General features: G+C 38.7%; 1 protein-coding gene across 3 annotated transcripts in view; it reads left to right on the top strand.

Moving 5' to 3' along the window:
- The first annotated feature begins 565 nt into the window (after positions 1-565).
- The window catches only part of b4galnt1b (beta-1,4-N-acetyl-galactosaminyl transferase 1b), a 66,901-nt gene continuing 58,265 nt past the window's right edge, over positions 566-9,201 (top strand). For 2 of the 3 annotated variants that reach the window (XR_014537072.1, XM_083563344.1), the window contains exons 1-2: positions 566-841; positions 8,311-8,414. The gene's annotated coding sequence lies outside the window, so the exon portion shown is untranslated. Of the gene's footprint in view, positions 842-8,307; positions 8,415-9,201 lie in introns of all 3 variants that reach the window. The other variant, XM_083563345.1, reaches the window with a different exon arrangement.

Here is a 9,201-nt window from a genome sequence, read left to right as displayed (position 1 = left end):
TGGAGTCAAAATTGGACATTTGTGGAGAACAGACATTTGGACATTTCTGGAGAACAGAAGAGAAGATGTGATCAGACCCCCTAACCCCCACAGTCATTAAGGAAGCTTAATGGTTTTGATGTTGTTTTGGAAATTAAAGGGAAATCCTGAACCAACATGGTTTCCATTCCATACTTCAACACAATGCAATTCCATCTGGACTGCAGCTCATTAGGGCCAACATGCTCTGAAGATCAGGAAGATCTGTGGAGATTAAACTCAGGAAACATGATGTATTTGGACTGTAATTAACATAGACAGTCTGCTACAATGGTTTAGGACTACAAGCACTATGAACAGTCTCCATCAGTGAACAGGTGAAAACCTCAACGATTGCCTTGTTCTGCCAGTCTAGACATCATATTCAGGGGATTCGGTTGGTGGGCGGAGCTTATCTGTAAAGCTCTGGGGTAAGGGGTAGAAAAATAGGGGCTTATAAATATCCCTCAGCTACACTGCACAGACGCATCCTAGTTCGTGTGTGTGTGTGTGTGTGTGTGTGTGTGTGTGTGCGTATAAAATGTTTGCGTGCGCGCGCCCTCTTTCGGCCACGATGTGGAAGTGCGAGGATCTCCGCGGTCCTCGCTCCTCTCGCGGTGCTGCGGTCAGCTTTCTCTCTCCATAGGAATGATTCTACGCCAGAGGGGAGACTTATCTCCTCCTCCATCTCTCTTTCTCTCTGTCTTTTTGCTCCTCCACCCGTCCTCCCATTCCTCATGCCGCCGGGTCTGTGCAGCTTGGTTCCTCCGCAGGTTCTTGCTGTAGGATCAGCTTAGGGGTCCATAGAAAAGGGCGTTTAAAGGTAAGCTGCTGATTTTTTTTTTGGCTCACCAATGATGATGTTGATGATGATGTATGGTGGCGGTGATTTCCGGCCCCATTTGAACATCATCAATACTCTCTCTCTCTCTCACACACACACACACACACACACACACACACACACCCTACAGATTTATGTGAAATGCGCGAATGCTGCACGTGTGTGTGTGTGTGTGTGTGTGTGTGTGTTAGTTATCGGGTATAACGGGAATCACCGTTCAGCGCGCGCGTCATGTGAAGAAATTTAGGCCGCCGATTGTGCAGAACCCTTTCACGCGCCCAAAGCGTGCACCGCACATGCAGATATCACAGACAGCCAATCAATCAATCGATCAATCAATAAAAGATAAAAAAAATTAAAATCTTTCATTTGTTTTCTGTTTCCGAGCGCAAGCGCGTCCTCGTGTCCGCGAGTCATGTGCGCGCGCGCCCCAAACCATTTCCAGTCAGTCCGTGCAGCTGCACACATTAAAGCATCAGTCTGAGATGTTTGCGTTCACAAATTTCAGGTTTCGACTCAGCAACACACTCAAAAACACTACAGCAACAATCACGACTGCGGGTTTGTGACGGTAAATTGGGAAATGAAACAGAAAGCAGAACAGAGCTGCAGATTCGGTCTCATGACTGCGTTTTTGGAATGTGGAGTTTAGAACATCACATTTTGGAATCAGAAGATTCAAGACAGTAAATGTGCGACTTCCTCCTTCTTTTCAAATTTTGATCCTTTTAATGAATACAAAACCTGTTCTCAGTTCTTTAATATATTTACTTAAATATATTTAACTGTTCTTTACACTGCCATGAACTCTCACACTTTATATACATCACTGATCTGTATCTCTATTTAATACTCATACTCTCTGTATTGTCTCACATTGTCTTTATTGTCTGGTCTGTTTTGTCTTGTCGAGTCCAAGCTGAATGTATAGTGTTTTTTATGTTTGTACTTTAGAGGGTCACTAACAGCTGGAACCAAATTCCTTCTGTGTGTCAACACACTTGACCAATAAATCAGATTCTGATTTGAAATTTTTATTAATGTTTATATCTACCGTATTTTTCTGACTTTAAGCTGCTACTTTTTCCCCATGTTTTGAACACCGCGGCTTAAACAACGAAGCGCCTAATTTATGAATTTTTCCTGAGTTTTTCCCGGTTTCACAAACTTCAAGCCAAAAAACTGAACCCCATAACATTAGACCAGCGAAATTTCCGAACGAAAACGAAAAATCGCACCTCACCTGTGTTCTGAGCTGCACGGCATCGGGAGAAAAAAAGTTTTTTTTAAACACATGACAATGCCAAAAGATAAACTCCTGAGAGAAATAGTTGTGAAAGGAAGGAGGAAGACAGTGAACAATGACTTTCTTGGGCGGCTACTGTTTAGATACAAACCGTTGTAGCGTGTTTGACGGGTTAGTCAAAGAAACTTAGAAATGAGCATCAGAATATAACAAGGACATATTCCTCAGTCTTGCACACATGCAGTAATAGCGGAAAATGCAGTGGCAGGCTATTCCCAAAATACCGCTCTGCTCTTAAAAGAGCCACAACATATTTCACCCGTTACACCGTGTAACAGACACTGTCTTTCATTAAAGCCTGTGTAAAGTTCATTAGTTTCAGTGTAGACAGGTGCAGCTTATTTATGTTCAAAATAAAATATTTGTTAAATTCAGTGGTGCCCTTTATAGTCCGGAAATTACGGTAAACTTTAAATAAGGCCAACAGAAAAAAAGGAAGAAGGTGTGAAAGGTGATCTGATCCAGCTTCTTCTTCATCCTTCTCCATGACATCTGCTAAACTGTAAAATAAAGATTCGCTTTGATAATGTTTTTCTCGTGGATTTAAAATGCTAACTTTAGTAAGTTTAAGACGATTAAGATTAACTCACGTAGACACACTGACGAAATCACCCAGGAGTTTTAGTAATTTGTTACAGTAACACACTCACCCACTTTTGGGAATAATGAACATTTTTGAATCATGGGGTAGAAATCCCTCATCATGGGGTAAAATGGGGTAAAATATAATTTTTATCTGGCACCTGTGATTTCTGTTTTTATTGATTTATGTATTTATTTTATTAACTTTAACTTTTTCTTTATTATTTTTTTATATATATATATATATATATTTTTTATATATTTTTCTATATGATTTTGGAATCATGGCACCAAATTTGGAATCCAGACACATGTAGTAAATATGGCAGCACAACAGACGTATAAGAACAATAAGACTGAAAACGTGCTACACTTTTCCTCTCGATAGTCACTGGATAATATTGTGTCCAATCAGCATTTGATGCTCAATAAGGCCACGCCTTTTTTCATCACGATTGTGGTGTATGTAACTCTTATTACCATAAGCACCTATGCAAAATGTGTTCTGTACTGAGGAACATGAGAAGAATGTTACTGAGATCAACCACAGTGCTCAGTGGAGACGTGCTAATGTTGATGGGTCTAACACACCTGTCTAAAGCTGATGTCCTGGAGAGTAGATGCTGGACAGTGGTGCAGTATAATGCGTTGCGCTGGATTTATGAATTAATACTAACCCTAGATGTCTATAAGAGGTATCACTCCATTCTGTTCTCAAAAAAAAATTTATGCTAACTCCTGAGATAATGGTAACATCTGCCCTAATGACTTCCTCTACATTAGACTCTTCTCCATCTACCACCTTACCCTGAGCTTCTGCTTTTTACAGATTCCTCAATGATTGTTGATGTTTCTCCTCGTGGCTTTTAACTCGTTTTACTGGCACATGCTCGCTGATCTGGAGACAGTCGGGTATCTTCAACAGCACATTAATGCAGATCATATTACTGATAAAACTTTATTATTTATGAGCAGGATCTGAGTGCTGGGCAGAAAACCATGAACCCAGGGAGATGCTGCTGAGGTGCACCTCACTGTGAGCTTTACAGAGCTTCCGAGATTCAGATCGGAGACAAACACCAGATTTATATTGTCTCCTGAACACCAGTCATCTGATTCTCATCAATCTTAAAAGTCAGTTTTATCTGGTTTCTCTCAAAGTGTTTCTTCTTCATGAAATCTCAGGACTTTAACAATAGAAGGAAAAACTCCCTGAGACTTCATGAGGAAAAAATCAGACTCAGAAACGACCCCATCTTCATCATCAAACGTCCATTCATTACAGCTCTATCATTGCTCTAGTTTTCACCTGTTCACTGATGGAGCCTTAAACGTTAAACTGAGACCCAATAAAACAACTTATAACAACAAAGAGGTCATTTTACAAACCTGCAGTTCAGTGTGGCACATTTACAACAAGTGTGTTTGTAAAATCACAGTAAACTTTATTCAGATTATTCAATAATGAAAGCAAATCCTTACAGCATGATTTTATTTTATTTTTGTTTTTATTTTATCTTATTTAATAATTTATTGATTTTTTTTTATTCACTTTAACTGTGCCAAAATTGCAAAGTCATTTATTTGATTTGAGTTCCGTTTCAAACGACCGTTAGTAACATGAATTGGTTCGGAAGTTGTTAGAGTGTTCGCTATTGACTACGAATATCTCCTAATGATGTATGAGCTATAAATACTATCAAATAAACAATAAAATATACTAAAACAAATCTAAATAATCAAAATACTGTATACGATATTTTGTATTAAGCAATAAAAATATAATACAAGTTAATAAAAAAAATTCACTTAAAAAATTCATTGGCGCGAGTCCAGTGCTCACGTAGCCTGGTTACGGTCGACGTCCGCGAAAGTTTGTAAAGTGAATGTTAGTAAAGTGGGGAGAGTCTGTATACATAATTATACAATTACACAGAGAATTTAATTGTGTTTGTTTGTTTTAATGATTTGTTTAATTTAACCACACAATAATTATTCTGTATATTTATTTACTTATTACTTATTTATCTATTTATTTGTCTATTTAAGAATAAAAAAAAAAGTATTCATTTATTTTATTATTTCATTTAAATTTTTTGCCCAACTTTAATAGTTTTTTGTTGTCTACTGTTTGTTTTCTACAGTTATGGACTAAATATTTTATTAAATCATTTAACAGACAGCAAATCTGTTTCTTTTTCTAACTTTATTTTATTGGTTTATTTTATCATAATTGATTTCATGGTGGCAAACACAAAAACCTAAAATCTCAGCTGCTTAGGACAGTTTAATCACGATAAAGCCTCAGGGGAGAAAGAGCAGTCCAAGTGTTTCAGTACCAATCAGCACAAATCTGTCCACACACACACACACACACACACACACACACACACACACACACACACACACACACACACACACACACACACACACACACACACACAAAAGAACCACACATCGCAGTTTATTTTTTAGATTTATCTTCACCATTTTATTATAAAATTATAATTCTGAAGAACTTCACTATACTACACTATACTATACTATACTACACTATACTTCACTACACTATACTTCACTACACAATACTTTACTACAGTATAGTGTAGTGAAGTATAGTGTAGTATAGTATTGTGTAGTGAAGTATAGTGTAGTATAGTATAGTATAGTATAGTATACTGTAGTGTAGCGTAGCACTATACTACACAACCCTCTACTACACTACCCTAAACTATACTACACTACATTGTTCTACACTACCCTAAAATATACTACACTACATTATACTTTACTATACTACACTGAACAACATTACATATGACTGCATTACACTACACTATACTTTACTACACTGTACTACAATATACTTCACTACACTGTATTACACTACACTATACTACATTAAACTATACTACACTACATTGTTCTACACTACCCTAAAATATACTACACTACATTATACTTTACTATACTACACTGAACAACATTACATATGACTGCATTACACTACACTATACTACACTACCCTATACTATACTACACTATACCACTTAATACTACACTTCACTATACTACACCACATTATACTACACTATACTACACTAAACTATACTACACTACATTATTCTACACTACTATATAATATACCATACTACACTACACTATACTTTACTACACTGTACTACAATATACTTCACTACACTGTATTACACTACACTATACTACATTAAACTATAGTACACTACACTATACTACTATACCCTATTCTATACTACATTACATTATACTGCACTACATTATACTACACAATACTACACTACATTAAACTATACTACACTACATTATTCTACACTACCTTATATTTTACTACACTACATTATGCTAATCTAAACTACACTTTTTTTTCTTCTTTCGGCTTCTTCCATTATGGGTCGCCACAGTTTCTCCATACCACCTGTCCTCTACTTCTGCCTCTTTCAACCCAACTACCTGCATGTCTTCCCTCACCACATCCATAAACCTCCTCCTTGGCCCTCCTATTTTCCTCCTTCCTGGTGGCTCCATCCTCAGCATTCTCCTATTGATATACCCCATGACCCTCTTCTCAACATGTCCAAACTATCTCAATCACACCTCCCTCAGAATAATCTGGGGGAAAGATGGACCCAGCAGATGTATTAAAGCATTGGGCTTGCTCCACTGCAGACTGGCCATTCAGGGACCCAAACGAAACAGTCTATATTTTGAAGTTTAGCCCACAGCAGAGAACTGAGTATTTTTGGGTGCGTCATGAACAATCAATGGCAAACCAGATGTTTTTAAATCACCTCCTTAAACGGCTGTCCCTCCGGCCCCTGAGCTCCGCTGAGGGGGGTGCCCAACCTCAGCCTTCCTGCCTGACTGGGGACGTCACCCTGCTCTTCCGACCTGCCAAGATAACCTCTATGCCTGTGTGCCTTGCTGAGCATGCCCCCAAGCTTGTCCAGAGTCCTGCCAAGGGCGCCTCTCCGCTCCAGAGTACCGCAAAGGGCGCCTCTCCACTCCAAAGCCCGCCAAGAGTGCCTCTCCGCTCCAGAGTCCCGCCGAGGGCACCGTTCCACTCCAGAGTCCCACCGACCGCCCAATCCTTGCTAACTACGTTGCTGCACCCCCGGGTTTCTCCAAGGTGTTTGCCTGGCTTCTGGGTTTTGCTGACAACGTGGTCCAGACCTCCGCAGAGGGCGTCGCTTTGCCTCAGACCTCCGCAGAGGGCGTCGCTTTGCCTCAGAACTCCGCAGAGGGCGTCGCTCCGCCTCAGACCTCCGCAAAGGGCGTTGCTCTGCCTCAGACCTCTGCGTTGCTTCGCCTCATCACGTCAGCCTGAAAGTGCTTAAGGCAGCAACCTGGAGGCTCGCTACATGCCTCATTTGGCCTTTCCTGACCTCCAAAGTGTTCTTCCCGGTGGCAGTTTGCCTGCAGCCCGCTATGTCCGCCGTTGGCACTTGACTTTCGAGTATTGTGAGGCCAGTGTTCCAGTGTTGTGAGGCCTTGCCAGGATCTTCCTGTTGCCGTTATTTAAGGACACACAAGATTTTAGCTCGAGGCTAGATTATTTCACCGGCTCCTGAACCCCTGAGATTATATTTGCCACCCTCCTGCTCTGAATTCTGTTCCTGTTCCTGCTTCTGCTTCTGCTTCTGCTTCTGCTCCTGTTCCTTCCCCCTGGTCTGCTCTGCCTCCCTAGTTACCCGGTTTGGACTCTGGTCTGTTTTTTGGTATTTGTTTCTGCTCTGCCTATGTTGCTCTGTTTGCCGGATCTAGATTATGCTACACTACACTACATTATACTACAAATTGGAGATTGTTATTATAGTCTTGTGACCACAAAATTCACCAAGGTCATCTAGGTATAAGAGCAAGAAATCTGGAAATGATGATGATGAGGTCATGTGACCCATCCCAGACCAGACAAACACACATTTCTTCCTTAATTTGAGATCAGGTACATATTTCATTATGCTCCACACTGCTCCACACTGTATTTTGAGAAACATACCATCTTACTTATGCTACAAAGTTCAACAGATTTAGATTAGCAAGAGGTTTGCAGTAGGAATGTTTGGTTTTAGTTGGAACAGTGAATGCTTTTGGTGTGGAAGTTTAAAGTTTGTCCATTCTTCTGTCTTCTGAGTTTTCATAATTGGATGATCCAGCCTGATGATACCTGAGATTAGTAACCATGACGATGCCTTTGCACTGATTTGGACTTGAGGCTTCAACACAACACAATAGACTTCATCATGAAACTGTAGTGGAGCTCCTGGTAACAGAGCTAGCACCTTTATGACTATAGTACACAGTCATAGAAGAGAATGCAGTAAAATTGCAATGTCTGGTGTCCAGATGAGGATACGGTTCCCTCAAGGTTTCTTCATCATATTGTTCCATCACCTCTGGCACCCTCATTAGGGATAAACATTCTGAAATGATTTCTTTTTGTAAAGCTAAGTGTTGATATTTCTTGTTAAAAGTGCAATATGAGTAAAATAAAATGGGATGGAAATGTGTCTTTTGCCAGCAGATGTTCCGAGTCCTCCTCTCTGCTCTGAATTCTGTAAATTACCAAAGTGGATCTTCGGGAGAAGCGATGGCCTCCTGCTTCACGTCTCACAATAACAGCATACAGTGAGTTTGTTTCCTTCATTTTTACATTTTAAATTTAAAATGTAGTTTTTGTCTCGATTTAATTTCTTCTGAAATATGATGTGCATTTTAATGAAAATCAAATTAAGTATATTTTATATTCACTTAATATATTTATTATAAATTAGTTTTACATTTAAATGTATTTTATTTGTGTTATAAGAGACTATGTATAGTGTATGCGTTCATTTAATTTAATTAGTGGCCTGTGGTTGTTTTCATCACCGTACTCCTGAGCCCACTGTACCCTGTTGCTCGTCTGCGATCCCTGAGGACCTGATTTTCCACTTCACCTGACTGCAAAACACCTGTAATTAATCCCTCAGGTGGAATTACAGCTAAAGTTTAATGTCCTCATGAACCAAACGGCGATCAGGTTCAGTCTCATTATTAGTATTTTATATATATATATATATATATATATATATATATATATATATATATTAGGCTTTGTAACAGTACACAAAATTCACAGTTTGCTATGTACCTCGGTTTTCGAGTCACGGTTTGGTTCAATTCCGGTACGGTTTAAGAAATTAAGAACTAAAAAATGCATAATTGTGCATTTGCATGTTAATAATTGTTTTATTAATGCAGATTTTTATTATTATTAATATTTATTAACATCAATATAAATTATTTTAACAATTTTAAATAAAATGCCTGCTTATTTAAATTAATATAAAACAAAATGTATATATAAAAATGAAATAAAATAAATCAAATGAATGCAATAAAAAAATATACATTTATTATAATAATTATGTAT

The sequence above is a fragment of the Silurus aristotelis genome, assembly GCF_946808225.1.
Source record: "Silurus aristotelis genome assembly, chromosome: 2".
Classification (NCBI taxonomy): domain Eukaryota; kingdom Metazoa; phylum Chordata; class Actinopteri; order Siluriformes; family Siluridae; genus Silurus; species Silurus aristotelis.
This window is presented reverse-complemented; position numbering and strand designations above follow the sequence as displayed.